Here is a 21,459-nt window from a genome sequence, read left to right on the forward strand (position 1 = left end):
AATCACTAGATTTTGTGTTCTTGATGTTTTTAACTTATAAAGTTGTTAATTAGTGTCTATGGCTCAAGTCTAACATGAATATATGATTTATATGTTGGATTTTGTTATTTGAAGTAACTAGCATGAACATAAACTTTGGTGTGTTTGATTTGGTGATTTGGTTGATTGAATGATGTTAAATGCCATAAATGCATGTATTAAATGTGTTCCTAACATCACTAGCTTCAATTTCATGTGTAGGTTGCTTGAGAAAACTCCATACACTTGATTAGTGATTTTGGTGAATTTGGGTTAGGGTTTGATAAGCTTGAAATGAATATTTGATGCATTGAATGCCATGATTTATTGTTAGTAAGTAGTTAGTTGTATTGTATGCTCGATTACCTAAAAAACGGCATATTGTATGTATGCATTAAATGCCCGAATCATAAATGTGCACTTATCAAATTTGAGTATTAAATGTGTGCATTAATTGATCATTTACTTTGGAAAGCCGATCGTTACAAATAACGTTTTTGGTTGGTGAAATGTATTTAGTTGTGTTCTTTGTCAAATTACCTTTCTAACGATATAAGATACGAGTTCTAAGTATTAGCGGTTTGCGAGTTATGCTTGAAAGTGTTTTGAATTGAGACTTGGACATTTGAGACTGACCAGGTACCAGTTCCCGTGTATTGTCATGGCGCGGCAATCCTGGGTCGCGGCGCGGCCTAAGCCGTGTTCAGGTTCTGACCTACATGTCAATTATATGAAAAATGTTTGGCACCCTATGGACCTCCGATTCACATGAGACTTGTTCTAACATGTTTATATATGAATAAAAACCTCAGAAAAATAGTTCGGGACCCGACCAGAACGTGTTGACTTTTTCGTTGACTTTGACCGAGCAAAGTTTGGCTTTTGTTCAAACTTAACCAAATGATTATGCAACCTTCCTAACTTGTTTCTATACTTGTATCTTGCATGAAACTTGACAATTTGATTCACATGCTACATAATCGAGTCGTAACGAGCCATAGGACTAATTGAACATCTTTGACCTATCGGGTTTACCGTTATTGATATGACCTATTTGTTTAGGTCAAGACTAGCACTATCCTTCGCACACGTTACTTTGTGAAGTACTTTTCATACGTGCACTCAAGGTGAGATCATAGTCCCATCTTTCAAACAACTTTTATGCTTTAAACTATGGGATGAGAAACATATACGTATCATACTTTTATACTTTGAACACAAGTACGAAAACGAACATTCCACGTACGGGTTTGAACGAAAATCCTCAATTCAATTATCATTAGTTACACTTGCAGGGTGTAAACGTGAACTTATATTATGTGATCACATGGGCTTGACGAGCCTCATTCGGACGGTTCGCTACCGTTAGCGGATGAAATATATTTTCGGGTCTAGTGTATGTTAGAACACTACGCAAAGGGTGCAAAACAGTTAAGTTTGATAATTGGGTGCCCGCGAAACAAATAACAACTTTGGAATGCAAATGATTTAGATAATCATATTATATTAAATCTTGTGGTTCAAATGCAACGTTTACTAAAACACCTATGATTTCACCAATGTTTTCGTTGACAGTTTTCTATATGTTTTCTCAGGTCCTTGAAAGCTACTTGATACATGCTTCCGCACTCTTTTTGATTCTTGCTTGGATGTCGAGTATACATGCATAGTTGGAGCGTCTTTTGACTACTTTAAATTGTGTCGCATAGGTTTCATTCGTACGTTAAACTTTGTAATGTAACTAGTCTTTTGAACTACATTTGTAAACTTGAAATATCCTTTTACTTATGAAATGAATGCGACATATTTTGGTCAAACGTCATGTTAAAGACTTATGACCACGTAACGGGACCTAAGTAGTCGGCGTCGTCAAACAAGATTTGGTCGGGTCGCTACAGATGGTATCAGAGCATTGGTTGTAGGGATTTAGAGTTCATTGGTGTCAACCCCGAGTCATAGGGTACATTAGTGAGTCTAGACTACAACCGGCATATAGACTTGAAGTAGGAATTACTTGACTACTTGTGCATTATACTCGAACTCGTCTATCATATCTAATTCTTATTCAATCTTAATCTCACATTACTTGATTCAATTGACGCGCCACCTTGACTATATGAATTAGTGTCGAATGCACATATGAATTAGGGTAATATAATTTCCGGGATTATATTACGGTGACTCATATGAACATTCCGACATTATGACATAAAGAATTTAAGGCGAGTCAACGAAAATTTCTCTCTATCCTTATTCCATATCATGGTTAGTATTATTAAGAATACTAATCAACGGTATTCTTGTGTTTTAAAGGAACAATGCCTCCTCGTCGTGTGCCATGCCATGAGACTCCCGAACAAGCACTACAATGAATGATAGCCACCGCCGTGGAAGCGGCCATGGCCGATCACTCCTCCAACAATAACAACAACCACAAAAACAATCAAGGGGCCGGTAACTCAAGCGAAGGGTGCTCCTACAAAGCCTTCATGGGGTGCAAACCTCACACTTTTGATGGAACTGGGGGACCAGTTGTACTCACTCGATGGTTCGAACAAACGGAAACCGTTTTTAGCATAAGCGGTTGTCGAGACCAAGATAAAGTCAAATATTCCACCCACACCTTTGCCGGTAACGCCCTCACATCGTGGAACACGTATGTACAATCGGTGGGTACCGATGAAGCTCACGCCCTCTCTTGGGCCGATTTGAGGGAAATGATGATCGTCGAATTTTTCTCTCGTGAAGAAACCCGAAAGCTCGAACAAGAGCTAAGAACTTTAAAAGCGGTCGGAAACGATCTCAAGGCCTACAATCAACGATACGCCGAGCTATCCTTGATGTGTCCCAACCTCGTGAACCCCGAATCTCAAAGGGTTGAACTCTATATGGATGGTCTTCCAAAGAGCATCAAACAAGGAGTGATGTCATCCAAACCCGCTAACCTACAACAAGCTTTGAACATGGCCCGCCAATTGATCGAAACGGTTGACGAAATCGTAGTTCCGGCTCCTAAGGCCGAGGATAAATCGGGCGGCAACAAAAGAAAATGGGAAGCCCCCCAATCAAGCAACAACTACAACAACAACTTCACCAAAAAGCCTTTCACCTCCGACGCCAAGAAAAGTTATGGCGGAAATAAACCATTTTGCAACAAATGCCACAAACACCACTATGGTGAATGTAGCAATCTATTTTGCCACCGGTGCCAAAGGGGTGGTCATGTGGCCAACGATTGTAGAAGTGCCGCCCCCGTCGCTCAAAAGGTGCCCAATGCACCAAAACCGGGTACTTGTTATGAATGTGGCCAAACGGGTCATTTTAGAAATGCGTGTCCGAAGAAGAAAGCCAACACCAACACGCGCGGACGAGCTTTCAACATCAACACCGAGAAAGCCCGAGATGACAATGAATTAGTAACGGGTACGTTTCTCCTCAACAACACTTATGTTACTTGTTTATTCGATTCGGGTGCCGATAAGAGTTTTGTATCCAAGACTTCGACTCATTCTTTTAATACTCCACCACTTCCACTAGATACCACTTATACCATTGAAGTGGCCAACGGAAAACTATTGAGTGCCGACACATATTACCGGGGTTGTACGATAAACATTTTGGGTAATGAGTTTGAAATTGACTTGATACCCATGGAACTAGGAAGCTTCGATGTAATAATCGGTATGAATTGGCTAGCCAAAATGAAATCTCACATCCTTTGTGATCTTAACGTAATCTGAATTCCTATCGAGAATGGTGAACCTTTGATCGTCTATGGCGATAAGAGTTGCACCGGACTCAACCTCGTTTCATGCATTAAAGTTAGAAAACTACTTCGTAAGGGTTGTTTTGCGATCCTTGCTCACGTTAAGAAAGTCGAGTTCGATGAGAAGCACATCGATGATGTGCCAATTGTTAGTGACTATTCCGATGTATTTCCTGACGAATTGCCGGGTCTTCCACCTCATCGACCGGTTGAATTCCAAATCGGTCTTATTCCGGGAGCCGCGCCCGTAGCACGTGCACCATATAGACTCGCTCCATCCGAAATGCAAGAATTGCAAAGTCAAATCTAAGAACTACTTGATCGTGGTTTTATCCAACCTAGCCATTCACCTTGGGGCGCTCCGATTTTGTTTGTTAAAAAGAAAGACGAATCCCTACGAATGTGCATTGATTATCATGAACTAAACAAATTGACAGTTAAGAACCGATATCCTCTTCCTCGCATCGATGACCTCTTTGATCAACTACAAGGGTCTTGTGTATATTCAAAAATCGATCTCCGCTCGGGTTATCATCAATTAAGGGTTAAGGGGGAAGATGTCTCCAAAACCGCTTTCCGAACTCGTTATGGTAGCTATGAATTTCTTGTAATGCCATTTGGTCTCACTAACGCACCGGCGGTGTTCATGGATCTTATGAACCGCGTGTGCAAACCGTATCTTGACAAATTCGTTATCGTGTTCATCGATGATATTTTGGTCTATTCAAAAAGCGAAGAAAAACACGAGGAACACCTCCAACTTGTGCTTGAACTTTTAAGACAAGAACGACTCTATGCCAAATTCTCCAAGTGTGAATTTTGGTTAAAGGAAGTTCAATTTCTTGGTCATGTTGTAAGTGACCAAGGTATTAAAGTCGATCCAACGAAAATTGAAGCCATTAGTAAATGGGAGACTCCTACTACTCCTACTCACATTCGTCAATTCTTGGGTCTCGCAGGATACTACCGTAGATTCATCAAAGATTTCTCTTTGGTTGCTCGTCCTCTAACCGCTTTAACTCACAAGGGAAAGAAATTCAATTGGGCGACCGAACAAGAATCCGCATTTCAAATCTTGAAAACAAAGCTAACCACCGCTCCTATCTTGTCACTTCTCGAAGGCAATGACGATTTTGTTGTGTATTGTGATGCCTCAAAACATGGTTTTGGGTGTGTGTTGATGCAACGAACGAAAGTCATTTCTTATGCTTCTCGACAACTCAAAATTCATGAACGAAACTACACGACACATGATCTCGAACTCGGAGCCGTTGTCTTTGCACTTAAAATGTGGAGACACTATCTTTATGGAACCAAGAGTACTATCTTTACCGATCACAAAAGTCTCCAACACATCTTCGACCAAAAGCAACTAAACATGAGACAACGAAGGTGGATTGAAACCTTAAATGATTACGATTGCGAGCTTCGTTACCATCCCGGGAAGGCAAATGTAGTAGCCGATGCCTTAAGTCGAAAAGAAAGAGCGGTGCCTCTTCGTGTCCGAGCCTTAAACATCACCATCCACACCAACCTTAATAGCCAAATTCGGGTAGCCCAAGATGAGGCTCTCAAGGATGAAAACGTTTCACAAGAGCTCTTGAACATTCTCGTCTCTCGATTAGAAGTTAGGGAGACCGGACTTCGATATTTCGCCGGAAGGATTTGGGTGCCTAGATATGGGGATCTACGAAGTCTTATTTTAGATGAAGCCCATAAGTCACGATACTCGATTCACCCCAGTGCCAATAAGATGTACCACGACCTTAAACAACAATATTGGTGGCCGAACATCAAAAGGGACATAGCTACTTATGTTTCCAAGTGTTTGACATGTTCCAAAGTCAAATCCGAACACCAAAGACCGTCCGGACTACTTCAACAACCCGAGATCCCGCAATGGAAGTGGGAAAGGATAACGATGGATTTTATCACCAAACTACCAAAAATGACGGGCAATTATGATACCATTTGGGTTATTGTTGACCGTTTCACCAAATCTGCACACTTTCTCGCTATGAAAGAAACCGACAAAATGGAGAAACTTGCACAACTTTACATCAAGGAGATCGTAGCCCAACACGGTGTACCTTTATCGATTATCTTCGACCGAGATGGCCGTTTTGTTTCTAGATTTTGGCGTACCTTGCAAGAAGCGTTGGGAATGCGTTTAGACATGAGCACCGCATATCATCCCCAAACCGATGGGCAAAGCGAACGCACAATTCAAACCTTGGAGGACATGTTACGAGCTTGCGTGGTTGATTTTGGAAAAGCTTGGGACAAGCACTTACCTCTCGCCGAGTTCTCTTACAACAATAGTTATCATACAAGTATTAAAGCTGCACCTTTTGAAGCGTTATATGGCCGAAAATGCCGTTCTCCTCTTTGTTGGGCCGAAGTAGGTGACGTACAAATTACCGGACCCGAACTCATTCACGAAACCACCGAGAAGATCGTTCAAATCCGAGATAGGCTTCGGACGGCCCGGAGTCGTCAAAAGTGCTATACCGACAAAAGATGCAACGACCTTGAATTTCAAGTCGGTGACCACGTTATGTTAAAAGTCGCACCTTGGAAAGGTGTCATTCGTTTTGGAAAACATGGGAAATTAAATCCGCGGTATATTGGTCCCTTCGAAATCTTGGAGCGTATTGGAACCGTTGCTTATCGTTTAGATCTTCCGCCTCAATTGAGCTCCGTTCATCCTACCTTCCATGTATCTAACTTGAAAAAGTGTCTTGCCGAGCCTGATATCGTCATCCCTCTCGAGGAACTTACTATTGATGACAAACTTCATTTTGTGAAAGAACCGGTTGAAATTGTGGACACCTCCGTCAAGACATTGAAACAAAGCCGAATCCCGATTGTCAAGGTTCGTTGGAATGCTAAAAGAGGACCCGAGTTTACTTGAGAAAGGCAAGATCAAATGCAAAAGAAATACCCTCACTTGTTCCCGGCTCCGGAAACGCAAGATCCCGAGGAAGAAACAACGACCGCTACGCCTACTTAAATTTCGGGACGAAATTTCTTTTAAGGAGTAGGTAATGTAACATCCTGCCTTTTTCCGTTTAACTATTTAAATTCCGTTATATGTTTATGACATCCCTCGTTAATACGCGTTTTTAAAATATCTCGTTTAGGTAATTCACGCACCCGCAACCGAACTAGAGAGACCATTGTTGCCAAGAGAGCAAAGAGGTGACTAGGTCAACTAGTCAACCCTTCACTCTCATCCATTCATTATCTCTTTCATTTTCCCTTTTTCTTTAATACTTCTACAAAATCTCTCAAACACCAATCCAAGAAATCATCATCTAAATCAAATCGAGCAAGCATCAATCAAAACAAATTACATATTTGGAATCCTTGCAACTTCCTCTTCGATTCCATACCAATTTCATTACATTTGGGTAACTTTCTAAAATCACTAGATTTTGTGTTCTTGATATTTTTAACTTATAAAGTTGTTAATTATTGTCTATGGCTCAAGTCTAACATGAATATATGATTTATATGTTCGATTTTTTTATTTGAAGTAACTAGCATGAACATAAACTTTGGTGTGTTTGATTTGGTGATTTGGTTGATTGAATGATGTTAAATGCCATAAATGCATGTATTAAATGTGTTCCTAACATCACTAGCTTCAATTTCATGTGTAGGTTGCTTGAGAAAACTCCATAAACTTGATTAGTGATTTTGGTGAATTTGGGTTAGGGTTTGATAAGCTTGAAATGAATATTTGATGCATTGAACGCCATGATTTATTGTTAGTAAGTAGTTAGTTGTATTGTATGCTCGATTACCTACAAAACGTCATGTTGTATGTATGCATTAAATGCCCGAATCATATATGTGCACTTATCAAATTTGAGTATTAAATGTGTGCATTAATTGATCATTTACTTTGGAAAGCCGATCATTACAAATAACGTTTTTGGTTGGTGAAATGTATTTAGTTGTGTTCTTTGTCAAATTACCTTTCTAACGATATAAGATACGAGTTCTAAGTATTAGCGGTTTGCGAGTTATGCTTGAAAGTGTTTTGAATTGAGACTTGGATATTTGAGACTGACCAGGTACCAGTTCCCGTGTATTGTCGCGGCGCGGCAATCCTGGGTCGCGGCGCGGCAATCCTGGGTCGCGGCGCGGCCTAAGCCGTGTTCAGGTTCTGACCTACATGTCAATTATATGAAAAATGTTTGGCACCCTATGGACCTACGATTCACATGAGACTTGTTCTAACATGTTTATATATGAATAAAAACCTCAGAAAAATAGTTCGGGACCCGACCCGAACGTGTTGACTTTTTCGTTGACTTTGACCGACCAAAGTTTGACTTTTGTTCAAACTTAACCAAATGATTATGCAACCTTCCTAACTTGTTTCTATACTTGTATCTTGCATGAAACTTGACAATTTGATTCACATGCTACATAATCGAGTCGTAACGAGCCATAGGACTAATTGAACATCTTTGACCTATCGGGTTTACCGTTATTGATACGACCTATTTGTTTAGGTCAAGACTAGCACTATCCTTCGGACACGTTACTTTGTGAAGTACTTTTCATACGTGCACTCAAGGTGAGATCATAGTCCCATCTTTCAAACAACTTTTATGCTTTAAACTATGGGATGAGAAACATATACGTATCATACTTTTACACTTTGAACACAAGTACGAAAATGAACATTCCACGTACGGGTTTGAACGAAAATCCTCAATTCAATTATCATTAGTTACACTTGCAGGGTGTAAACGTGAACTTATATTATGTGATCACATGGGCTTGACGAGCCTCATTCGGACGGTTCGCTACCGTTAGCGGATGAAATATATTTTCGGGTCTAGTGTATGTTCTAACACTACGCAAAGGGTGTAAAACAGTTAAGTTTGATAATTGGGTGCCCGCGAAACAAATAACAACTTTGGAATGCAAATGATTTAGATAATCATATTATATTAAATCTTGTGGTTCAAATGCAACGTTTACTAAAACACCTATGATTTCACCAATGTTTTCGTTGACAGTTTTCTATATATTTTCTCAGGTCTTTGAAAGCTACTTGATACATGCTTCCGCTCTCTTTTTGATTCTTGCTTGGATGTCGAGTATACATGCATAGTTGGAGCGTCTTTTGACTACTTTAAATTGTGTCGCATAGGTTTCATTCGTACGTTAAACTTTGTAATGTAACTAGTCTTTTGAACTACATTTGTAAACTTGAAACATCCTTTTACTTATGAAATGAATGCGACATATTTTGGTCAAATGTCATGTTAAAGACTTATGACCACGTAACGGGACCTAAGTAGTCGGCGCCATCAAACATGATTTGGTCGGGTCGCTACAATGGCTAGTCATTCTGCTCCATATTCCATTCATATCAAAATTTTCATCAACCCTCCTACCATTAATTATCAACCTTTGACAATCAGTTGATGCTAGTTCCTCAGGCGTATATATACACAAAGCCTGAGCCATATCTAATAGAGATATATGGCGCATCACACCTCCTAACAAAAATCTAATAAAGCTCCGATCGGTTAAGGTAGCTACCCGATCATTTATTTCAACACTACATAATAATTTCACACACCATTCTCTATATACAGGCCTACGTATATTGAATAATCGTTCCCAATCATTAAAAGTAGAATTACCATACCTTTGTGTAAGTAATTCTCTGATTGGCTCGGCCAATCCCACTGTTTCTAACGGTTCCCAATCTATTACCCTGGGTACTTCAACATTATTTGACTGAAGGCTGTGTAAGTTCCTCTGATATTTTGGATAATCTATCCAATGTCTGTCAAATCTTAAATTAGGGTGTAAATTTGCCATTTGTATATTTGAATATGAAATGAATTGATGCGGTAGATTTTGTCTGTATTGGTCGTTAATCTCCTGTTCGTCTGCATTCTCAGGAGGAGCATTGTGAGCCTGGGATGCGGATGAAGATTCACCCCTTTCAGTCTGCAAAACACATTAAACACAATCTTTGTGCATCCAAATATGCATTAGTGTTAGAATATTATAACTTAAAATAACCATAATGACATGTTTTAACAATAATAACTTATACACATTTTCATAATATTCACAATTCTACACTTTTACAAATAAACATATATGAAAATGTATACAATGTTCCTTAGCATTCATCTTCTAAAACATGTCAACAATAATCATTATAGCAATTAAACAAGTTCCAAATGGCATTCATGTTAATTAAATCAAGTTCATGCATTTTTGACTCAAAAAGTCAACAATCTTGCTCAAAAATCATGTTTATGATCAAGGTTTTGATCATTTAGCAACCTAAATATGTTACACTACTTAATTAAGCATGAACTAACAACAAAATTCGGCCATAACGCATTTATATCAAAAAGCCCCAATTTTGCTCAAGAACACAAACCCTAGATTACTCAAAATTTGAAGTTTAAGGCTTCTAATCATGTTAAATAGCATCAATCTAGGTTATACAAGTATAATATACAAACAATTTAAGCACAATTAGACTATAAATCATCAAAATCAAATTAGGTTAAAATATGCTGAAGAACACTAAAAATCCGGATTAAAGAGTGTTTATGTGACGACCAGGAAATTTCCGACCAAATTTAAACTTAATCTTTATATAATTCCGACTTGATAAACAATGAATTTTTAATAAATCTTTAACCTCCGGAAAGAGTTTTACACAAGCTTTTGTTCACCCTTTTATTCCGACGATTCACGAACGTCATAACTTGATTTAATTATTTAATTGTTTAATTATTGTGTATATATATGGATTTATATATATTTAACTTGAAAATATGATAATTAAATATCTCATTAAGTATATTAACAAAGTATTGCATATATATTTTCATACTACTAATTTAAAGAGTTTTTGAACAATATATATGTTACTATTCAAACGACGTAATTAACTTATGTTAAAATGTATTTACATATAATGTATTACGAGTGTAAATACATCCTTACAAGTATTTAATACACTTTATAATATACCAATACATATAAAGGATAGCTATACTCGTATTTCTGTTCAATTTTCTCAAGAATTCTACTCGCATTCATACGGTATTTTTACCCGTATTATACACAGCTTCTAGAAGTATTTACTATTGGTATATACCAATAGAAATCTGCAATTATTTGTTTAATATGTCATCCATGACCTAATCAATTTAATATGTCATCCTTGACTTAATACATTTTAACTTATCTTAGATATTTTCACTAAAAGCCAAATTTTCAAGCCTATAATTAAGCACCATTTCTAACTCATTTTTACACATTCATTTTCCAAATTTTACTTCCAATTTTCACACACACTTGCAAGAAATCTCTCAAGTTTTGTTCTACTACTTCTTTCCAGCAATTTTACATTCTAAACTTGAGGTAAAAACTCTACTTCAACTCTTGTTCAATTCATATGTTTATAGCTATCTATATAAGAGTTTATAAACTAGAACATAGTTTAGTTGATTCTAAACTTGTTTGAAAAACTAATCTAATCTTTCTAACTTAACTCTAATAACACTTATTTATATGTATTATTATGTTATATTAAGTTAATATAAGAACTTATAACTTGTACATATGAAGAACACCTTGAAACTTAACATATATCCTTTAATCTCCATTCAGTAAAAAGCGGGCTGTTTTGGGTTGGGAATTAAAAACCTATCTTAGACTTTAAGTTCGAGGCTAAGACTTTAGAAATATGTTAATATATGTAAATAAGACTTCCAGTATTTTTTTCATGATTTTAGACGAAGTGGAAGTATTTTATTAAAAATCATATATTGGGTGGATGCCGGGATTTTTCCAAATCTGTCCACCGACACAAAAACAGGGTAAAGCTCTAAAAATTACTACTTGGGATAAACTTTTAGAATTGGTTTTGTAAAATTGACTTCTTAAGGAATCCATAGCAATTTGATTCACTTTAAACGGAGTTGTAATGAATATTTGGCGAGCAAAACAAAACCTGCTAAAATTAACGTGGTATGGACGAAATTTATATTATAAAAACTATATTAACCATATCCTTGTTAACTTTTCCTATATCCTATATATATTTGGACATGTTATCATTAGTATAAGAAAATATTATAATCTTGATTAATTTCGAGATTGTATATATATAATAATCTTGGTACGTTCCATGACAATACGTGCACAATACGTTTTGATAAATCCTAAGACAATACGTACACAATACGTCTTAGTTAATTCTAAGACAATACGTATATAATACTTCTCTAGATTGATGCAAGACAATACGTACACAATACGCCGTGGGGTAATTCTAAGATTATATATATATATATATATATATATATATATATATATATATATATATATATATATATATATATATATATATATATATATATACCGATTATTGGACTTTTCGGACTATTTTGGACTATTAAACTTGACAACTTAAATAATCACATGTGATTGAATATATAAACTTAAATAATCACATGTGATTGAAAATATAAATAATCACATGTGATTGAAAATATAAACTTAAACAATCACATGTGATTAATATATGATATGAACTTGCTATATTAATTTTGTTCACATGTATTATTATCTGAATCGTTATTATTATTATTATAGGTTCGTGAATCCAAGGACGACGACCATATTTTTAATAAGTTAAAAACTTATTATTAATATACTTTTACTACCCTGAGTATATAGTCCCATTTTTAAACTCTATAAATATTTTGAGATGAGAATACATGCATTTTATGTTTTACGCCATGGACACAAGTACTTAAAATATATTCTACGTTGAGTTGTACCACCTTGCATATCTTCCCTAATAACTTGGTAACTAATATTTACATGTTGTAAGAACATGTAAGCGTGAATCCTATTGATAGATCTATCGGGTTTGACAACCCCAACCGGGCTAGTCGCTCTAGTATCGTAAACGGTTGCATAGTACTTCGTTTTTACTACACTTGGTACAGTGTAGGGAGATTTCATAATAAAGGGAATATGCCACATTAATGGTTAAGTATGGTTACCGAAACGCTCAACAACTTATAGAATACTTTTACACACTTGCGAGTGTACATATATTTATAACTATGAAAATCTTGTGGTCTATATTTATATCGATGCTAAACCTATATATCTCACCAACCTTTGTGTTGACTGTTTAAGCATGTTTATTCTCAGGTCCTTAAGAAATTCTTCCGCTGTTGCATTATCTGAGCAAGCTGTGCATGGAGTCTCATGCTTTTGTTTAAATGAAGTGTTGCATTCAATAAAACCTTTGTCATGTATTATATTCAATTGTTATGTCACTTGTGTAGTATTTGGAAACCGATGTATCATGGAGATTATTTCTTAAATAATCATCCACTTGTTTAAAACATGCATTATGTATAATAATGGTGTGCTTTTTATGAAATTAATGCAATATTTTTCTAAAACGTATCATATAGAGGTCAAATACCTCGCTATGGGACCAATGAATAACGTACTGCGTTTATAGTAATATGGACGGGTCGTTTCAGTTTAGATGTAGAAATTACCGATCTCCTTGAAAAACTTCTTGGTAGGATTCTTCTCAACATGATTTTAGCAAAAAATTTGATGATTAACGGTGAAAAATCGCGAATTTGAGAGGTGTTTGTGTGTGTTTTTCGCAAAAAAATGTGGGTGTGGTGTTTTGAGGACTGGTCTGTCGACCAGTTTATGTGGTCTGGATTTTTCAAGCTCCGCGAGTGCGGTGCTTTTTCTACTGAGAAGCTCCGCGAGTGCGGTTCTTTTTTTATATATATATATATAAAACCTTTATTCATAAAACAATTAATGGAGTAATTTTTAAAATTTTGTTTCCTTTTTTATTTAGGCAGAGGTTGTTTCGGTATGTTTACCTAGTCCGTCCCTCGACAAAATTTAAAAATTTGTCATTTTAAAGCGTTTGTTTTAAAAGCAAAGATTTTTGGGTGTTTTAATATTTTTGGCATACTTTAAATCAATAAGATTAAAAATAATGATAATAAAATTTCTCGTCCCGCCCTCGGGTAAAGCAATTTCGGTTCAACGACCTAGTCTTCAACTCACGACGAATTTTAGAAATCAATTTTTTTAACTTAATGAAATAAAGTAAATTTTGTTTTTAAATTCACACCAAACTTAAATTTAAAATTCATAAAATTTTATATAAATATTATTAATATACATTAGCTTACAAACTTACATTTAAAATATTATAAATATATATTGGTTTTTTTTAAAAATTTACAATAATATTAAATTAATATTTATTAATTTTAAAAACAAGGTAAAAATCAAATTAAAATCATTTTAGTCTTTTATCCCACTTTAATCAATCAAATATTATCAAAAATATACGTCCCTCTTTTGGGTAAAGTAATTTCGGCTAAATTACCTAGTTTTACTCCTGACGAATTTTTGAAATATTTTAGATTGATTGATTAAAGATATTTATACCTTATGAATAAACGGTAAATTTCGCAGTGATGAATTAAATTTTTGTATGATATCAATAATTTCAGTTTCGCATACCTAATTTTATTGAATATCAATTTAATACTTTATAGCGAACGATTCAGCGTTTATTATCAAAAGGTTAAAAGCAATTAATAAAAACAAATAAAAGCTGTACATACTTACCTGTGAGATAGAATTCTCAGAGACTTGATTTAGCCGACTTATAAGAGAGTCGTTCGATTTGGTTTTCCATAGCTACATAGGCGTAACCTCGATTTTTCAATAACTTTTCTTCTAAATATATGAACGGTCCTTCTCTGCATAAAGTAACGAACTCGGTATTGGAATGTGTTTGATTGTTCGAACATTTCCCTTCGTGTGACCATTTTCCACATTTATTATCTTTCTAGGTGTCGTGCTCTTCTTTTCGCTGCGGATTTTTATTTTCCTTTACCAAAATGTATCTTATTATGATTGTTCCTGAGTTCTTTCCTTACTTCGTCCATTTTGCCTCTTATGAATGATACCAGTTCACTCGGAAAAGTGTTATTATTACGTTTAGTAATCATAGCGTGTAGTAGTAGACCATGGTTCAGATCAAAGGAATTCTTCATCTCGTAAAACCTAAAAGAAATAAAAATTCAGAATGGAAGGAGAAGACTAGTTCTTTAGGGTCTTCTAGGGAAAGACCAATCGGATTCCATTCTCGGAAACTACACGAAAACAGAAAATCTAACTCTAACAGAAATATATATTACCCTTAAAATGTTCGAATCTTCCCACACTTATTTAGCTGTGGTGTCGAAATTGTGATTAACTTCATCTTCAACTTCCATTGGATTATCTATGTAATGTTTAACTCTGTGACCATTAACTTTAAATTCAATCCCATTTGAATTTATTAACTCTATTGTTCCGTATGGGAAAACTCTTTTGACTATGAATGGTCCAGACCATCTTGATTTCAATTTTCCAGGAAATAGCTTGAATCGTGAATTGAAAAGAAGAACTCTGTCTACTTCCTTAAATTCTTTCGAACTTCTGATTCTTTTATCATGCCATTTCTTTGTTCTTTCCTTATAAATTAACGAATTTTCGTATGCTTCATGTCTTAATTCTTCTAATTCGTTTAGTTGACTTAACCGTAGACGTCCAGCTTCATGCAAATCAAGATTACATGTCTTCAAAGCCCAAAATGCTTTGTGCTCAATTTCTACTGGAAGGTGACATGCTTTTCCGTAAATGAGTTTAAAAGGTGTGGTACCAATTGGAGTTTTGTAGGCTGTTCAAAAAGCCCAGAGTGCATCCTCCAATTTCATGGACCATTCCTTTGGATTTGATCCTACGGTTTTCTTTAGAATACGTTTTGATGCTCGGTTAGTATTTTCAACTTATCCACTTGTTTGTGGATGATAAGCGGTGAAGATTTTATGAGTTACTCCATATCTTTTGAGAACTTTTTCAAGTTGATTATTACAAAAATGAGTACTCCGATCACTTATTAAAGCTTTCGGTGTTCCGAACCTTGCAAAAAGATGTTTTAAGAAGTTGACTACAACTCGTGCATCGTTAGTTGGGAGAGCTTGTGCTTTCGCCCATTTAGATACATAATCAATGGCAACGAGAATGTAGAGATTATTATGAGATTTTGGAAATGGACCCATAAAGTCAATACCCCAAATGTCAAATACTTCACATACTTGAATGACATTTTGTGGCATTTCATCACGTTGGCTTAGTTTTCCGGCCCTTTGACAAGCATCACAGGATTTACAAAGAAGGTGTGCGTCTTTGAAAATTGTAGGCCAATAGAATCCAGCGTCGTAGACTTTTCTTGCTGTGAGTTGAGGCCAATAATGCCCTCCTGTTAGTCATGTGTGACAATGGTTTAAGATTTGACTAGCTTCATCTCCGAATACACATCGGCATATTATTCCATCGGGACAACTTTTGAATAAATGTGGATCTTCCCAAAAATTGTGTTTTATATCACTAAAGAATTTCTTTCGTTTTTGGTACGACAAACCTTTTTTAAGGAATCCACATACTAAGTAGTTTGCATAATCTGCAAACCATGGAATTTCATTATAATCGATCTTTAATAGATATTCATCAGGAAAGTTGTCTTGTATAGTCGATTCATTTAGAACTTCTAATTCAGGATTTTAAAGAAGAGAAAGATGATCAACTGCGAGATTTTCTGCTCCCTTTTTGTCTCGGATCTCAATATCGAACTCTTGTAAGAGTAAGATCCAACGAATTAATCGTGGTTTGGCATCTTGTTTTGAAAATAGGTATCTAAGAGCAGAATGATTAGTATAGATCACCGTTTTAGCTAGAACGAGATATGAACGAAAATGGTCAAAAGCAAAGACGATAGCAAGGAGTTCTTTTTCAGTAGTTGTGTAATTCGTTTGTGCTTCTTGTAACGTCTTACTAGCGTAATAGATAGGTTGAAATCGTTTTTCAATCATTTGTCCTAAAACGGCTCCCATTGCAAAATCACTTGCATCGCACATGAGTTCAAATGGCAGATTCCAAATTGGAGTTATCATGATCGGCGCATTAGTGAGTTTTTCTTTAAGAATATTAAAAGATTTGATGCATTCATCTGAAAAGATGAATGGGGCATCTTTTTCTAGGAGTTTATTAATAGGAGTGGCAATTTTAGAAAAATCTTTTATGAAACGTCGGTAAAAACCGGCATGCCCTTAAAAACTCCTAACTCCTCTAACATTGGTGGGATGTGGAAATTTAGCAATTACATCTACTTTAGCTCTATCCACTTCAATTCCTTCATTTGAAATTTTATGACCAAGAACGATGCCTTCTTTAATCATGAAATGACATTTCTCCCAATTAAGTACTAGATTTGATTGTTCGCATCTAATAAGCATTCGTTCAAGATTAACTAGACATGTTTCAAAAGTATCACCGAAGACTGAAAAGTCATCCATGAAAACTTCCATGCATTCTTCTATCATGTCGTGAAAAATCACCATCATGCACCTTTGAAAGGTTGCAGGGGCGTTGCAAAGTCCAAATGGCATGCGCTTGTAAGCAAAAGTACCATAAGGGCACGTGAAGGTGTTTTATCTTGGTCTCCGGGTGCGATTGGAATTTGAAAGTATCCGGAGAAACAGTCAAGAAAACAATAGTAACTGTTTCCGGCTAATCTTTCCAACATTTGATCAATGAAAGGTAAGGGAAAGTGATCTTTTCTGGTGGCGTCATTTAATTTTCTATAATCAATACAAACACGCCATCATGTTACAGTCCTAGTAGGAATAAGCTCATCTTTTTCATTTGTGATGACAGTCATGCCACCCTTCTTAGGTACACATTGAACTGGGCTTACCCATGGACTATCAGAGATTGGATAAATTAAACCTGCATCGAGCAGTTTAATAATTTCTTTTTAACAACATCTTGCATTTTCGGATTTAGTCTTCATTGGCGTTGCACATATGTTTTATGACCTTCTTCCATAAGGATTTTAGGTGTGCAATACAAAGGACTTATGCCTTTAATGTCATGAATCTTCCATGCAATAGCTGGTTTATGAGATTTTAGCACAGAAATGAGTTGAGATTTTTCATTTTCTGTAAGAGAAGACGATATTATTACAGGTAATTCAGATTCACCATGTAAATAAGCGTATTCCAAATGGTTTGGAAGTGGCTTTAACTCTAATGCCGGTGGTTCTTCTATCGATGATTTGTATCGATATTTGTCTTCCTCTTTTAGCATTTGAAGTTCTTCTATTGTTGGTTCGTATTCATTAGCCATGAGTACGGATAACATTTCAGCTTCATCAATTGGTTCAGTTCCTTCTCCTAAAGAACATTCTCCCGTTCCTTGTAATTCCGAAAATTCTTGTAACAATTCTGCATGTGAATCTATAGTTTGAATATAGTAACATGTATCATCTGCAGATTGCGGTTGTTGCATGGCTCTATCCACAGAAAAGGTAACACTCTCGTCCTCTATACTTAGGGTCAGTTTCTTACCAAACACGTCTATTATTGCTTTAGCCGTGTTTAAGAATGGTCTTCCTAATATGAGAGGAACTCGAGAATCTTCTTTCATGTCCAGAATAACAAAATCTACTGGAAATACTAAAGTACTAACTTTAACTAGCATGTTCTCCATTATCCCTCTAGGATATTTTACTGATCGATCGGCTAGTTGTATGCTTATTCGTGTTGGTTTCGATTCTCCAAGGTCTAGTTTAGCGTATAGTGAATATGACATTAAATTTATACTAGCACCTAAGTCTGCCAATGCTTCTATTGAATTAAGACTACCCAGAAAACATGGAATTTGGAAACTTCCTGGATCTGATAATTTTTCTGGTATCTTATTCAACAGCACTGCAGAACAATTAGCATTCATTGTAACAGCCGAGAGTTCTTCCATTTTTCTTCTATTTGTGATTAGATCTTTCAAGAATTTAGCATATCTTGGCATTCCTGAAATCACATCAATGAAAGGAAGATTGACATTTATTTGTTTAAACATATCCAAGAATTTGGATTGCTCGGCTTCAAGTCTTTCTTTTCTCATTTTACTCGGGTAAGGAAGTGGTGGTTGGTATGGTTTAACATAAGGCTTTGCCTTAACTATGTTATCTTCATTAACCTTTTCAACTACCGGTTCTATTTCCTTCTCTTGATCAGGCTGTGGTGCTTGTGGAGTAGGAATAGAGTCATCAGAAATTACAGGTATTTCAGGTGGTTTAAGTATAATACCACTTCTTGTGGTAATGGCTTTAGCTGTTTCATTCTGGGGATTAGCATTTGTATCGCTAGGTAGACTCCCCAGTTTTCTTTCTCCTATCAACCTTGCTAGGTTACTCATTTCTTGTTTCAGATTTTGTATAGAAGTTTGTTGATTTCTAAATGCTTGAGCATTTTGTTCATTAGTTTGTTTCTGAGATGTGAAAAACTGCGTTTGAGATTCAACTTGCTTCGACATCATATCTTCTAAATTTGGCTTTTTATCATCGGTTTGTGGTGGTTTATTTGGGAAAATAGGTCTTTGCTGGTTGTAAGTATTGTTAGATACTTGTTGATTGCTAGGACCTTTTTGGTTGTTGTATGGAAAATTTTGGTTATAATTCTGATTTTGATTGTAGTTTGGTCTTGGCGGTTGACAATTATTTTGATAATTATTTCCAGGCCATTGGTTCATGTATGAAACATTCTCTCTTTGTTCCATTGTTTGTTCAATACTGAGACAATCTTTCGTCAAATGTGGTCCTCCACACTGCTCACAACTAATTCGTATTGCTTGAATATCTTTAGTCATCTTTTCCATTCGTCTCTCGAAAGCATCTAACTTTGCGGAAATGGAATCAAAGTCATGGCTAGAATCGGCTCTAGCTGCTTTAGATGATCTAACGATGTCTTTTTCTTGATGCCACTCATGTGAGTGGGAGGCTGTGTTATCAATAATTTTGTAAGCTTCAGTTGCGGTTTTCTTCATAATGGAACCACCAGCTGCTATGTCGATGTCTTTTCCTGTAGTAATGTCGCATCCTTGGTAGAATATTTGTACTATTTGATAAGTGTCTAAACCATGTTGAGGACATCCTCTCAACAACTTTCCAAATCTTGTCCATGCCTCATAAAGAGTTTCATTTGGCTTCTGTGTGAAAGTAACAATTTTTCCTTAAAGTCTCACGGCTTTAGATGCCGGAAAGAATCTTTTAAGAAATTTCTCAACTAAAACATCCCATGTATCAATCGCCCCTTCAGGTAACGATTCTAACCAATCTTTGGCTTCTCTTTTTAAAGTCCAGGGAAATAATATGAGATAGATCTGTTCATCCTCAACTTCTCTTATTTTGAATAGAGTACAAATCCTATTAAAGGTTCAAAGATGTTTGTTTGTATCTTCCTTCGGCGTACCACTAAATTGGCATTGATTAGTTACCATGTGTAGGATTTGTCCTTTGATTTCATAATCTGGTGCGTTAATGTCTGGTTGAGTAATTGCATGACCTTGGCCAGTGCGTGTAGCTCTCATTCGATCCTCCATACTTAGAGGTTCCTGATTTTCCATGATTGAATTTGTTGAATCTGAATCACTAGAGGATTCCGATTTAATGGTTTCTTCCTCGACAATCTCTGGATGAGTAATTTGTGGTTCAGAAGGAATGATTAGTGGTTCAGGATCTCTGAATTGTCCTTGAATATCCTCCGGGTTCTCAATTGTGAGGTCGGGTTCAAAAAATGGATTATCGGAAATTTGAATTGGAGTATTCGTTCGAGTAGATGACGATTCTAAAGAAAAATCAACGGCGACAATATTGACTAGATGTCTTGATCGAGTTACAGGTGGTGAACGTATGAAAGGTGGTGAACGTTTTGCTTGGTGCATTCACTGAATATCCTATTAGTTATAAAAATAAAAAATTATATAAGCTATCAAATTAATATACTTTTCTGATTTTGCCCACGTTTCGAATAGCCAATAGATGCAGCAGGTAGCCAGGACACTTTAAATCGGAAGCCCACAACTCGCCACTAATAAATCCAACTATTACTACGAACCAGAAAATTTTGGATGTCTATCTATTTAACCGCTTAAAATAATTTTTCTTTTTTTTTCGAAATTTTGAAGAAGATATAGAAAATTCTATGTCCTAAAAACTAGAGCGTATAAATGAGAAAGAAAAAGAGTGCGTCGAAAAACGTCGAAAAATAAAAGGTCGAAAAATAAGCGTCGAAAAACAAACTAAATCTTGTGTCTAAAGGATTTAAAGCTTAAAAGGAATTCTCTATCCAAAACGGCAATAACTTAATTAGGCACTAAAATCTATTTAAAACTAAAGCGATAAGTGACGTCGTAAAATTCTAAAGCGTCTAAATCTTAATCTAAAGAAAAAGCACTTAAGGTGCCATCTTTGGAAGAGCACCACGAGTTGCATGAGACATGATCTTCAATACACAAAAATAGTATTAGTTGAAGAGTTATGGTGCTAGTAAGTTATGAGTTGTTTAATAAATGCACAAATTTCACACAACAAAGTAATAGGGAAATATATAAGAGAAAACAACGAGATGTAATAAAAACACTTAAATTTTATTAAACATCACAAGGATAACTGATGTGTGCGAGGTGTAGTATGAAATAGATTATATTTTTATTACGAA

At 35.8% G+C, this 21,459-nt stretch overlaps 1 non-coding gene across 1 annotated transcript; it reads left to right on the forward strand.

The window, feature by feature from the left end:
• The first annotated feature begins 19,874 nt into the window (after window positions 1-19,874).
• On the forward strand, window positions 19,875-19,981 carry LOC139856589 (small nucleolar RNA R71). Its single transcript, XR_011762061.1, has one exon. It is a non-coding gene; the product is annotated as a small nucleolar RNA R71 (small nucleolar RNA).
• The last annotated feature ends 1,478 nt before the right edge of the window (window positions 19,982-21,459 follow it).

The sequence above is a fragment of the Rutidosis leptorrhynchoides genome, chromosome 6, assembly GCF_046630445.1.
Source record: "Rutidosis leptorrhynchoides isolate AG116_Rl617_1_P2 chromosome 6, CSIRO_AGI_Rlap_v1, whole genome shotgun sequence".
In the NCBI taxonomy this organism is placed as follows: domain Eukaryota; kingdom Viridiplantae; phylum Streptophyta; class Magnoliopsida; order Asterales; family Asteraceae; genus Rutidosis; species Rutidosis leptorrhynchoides.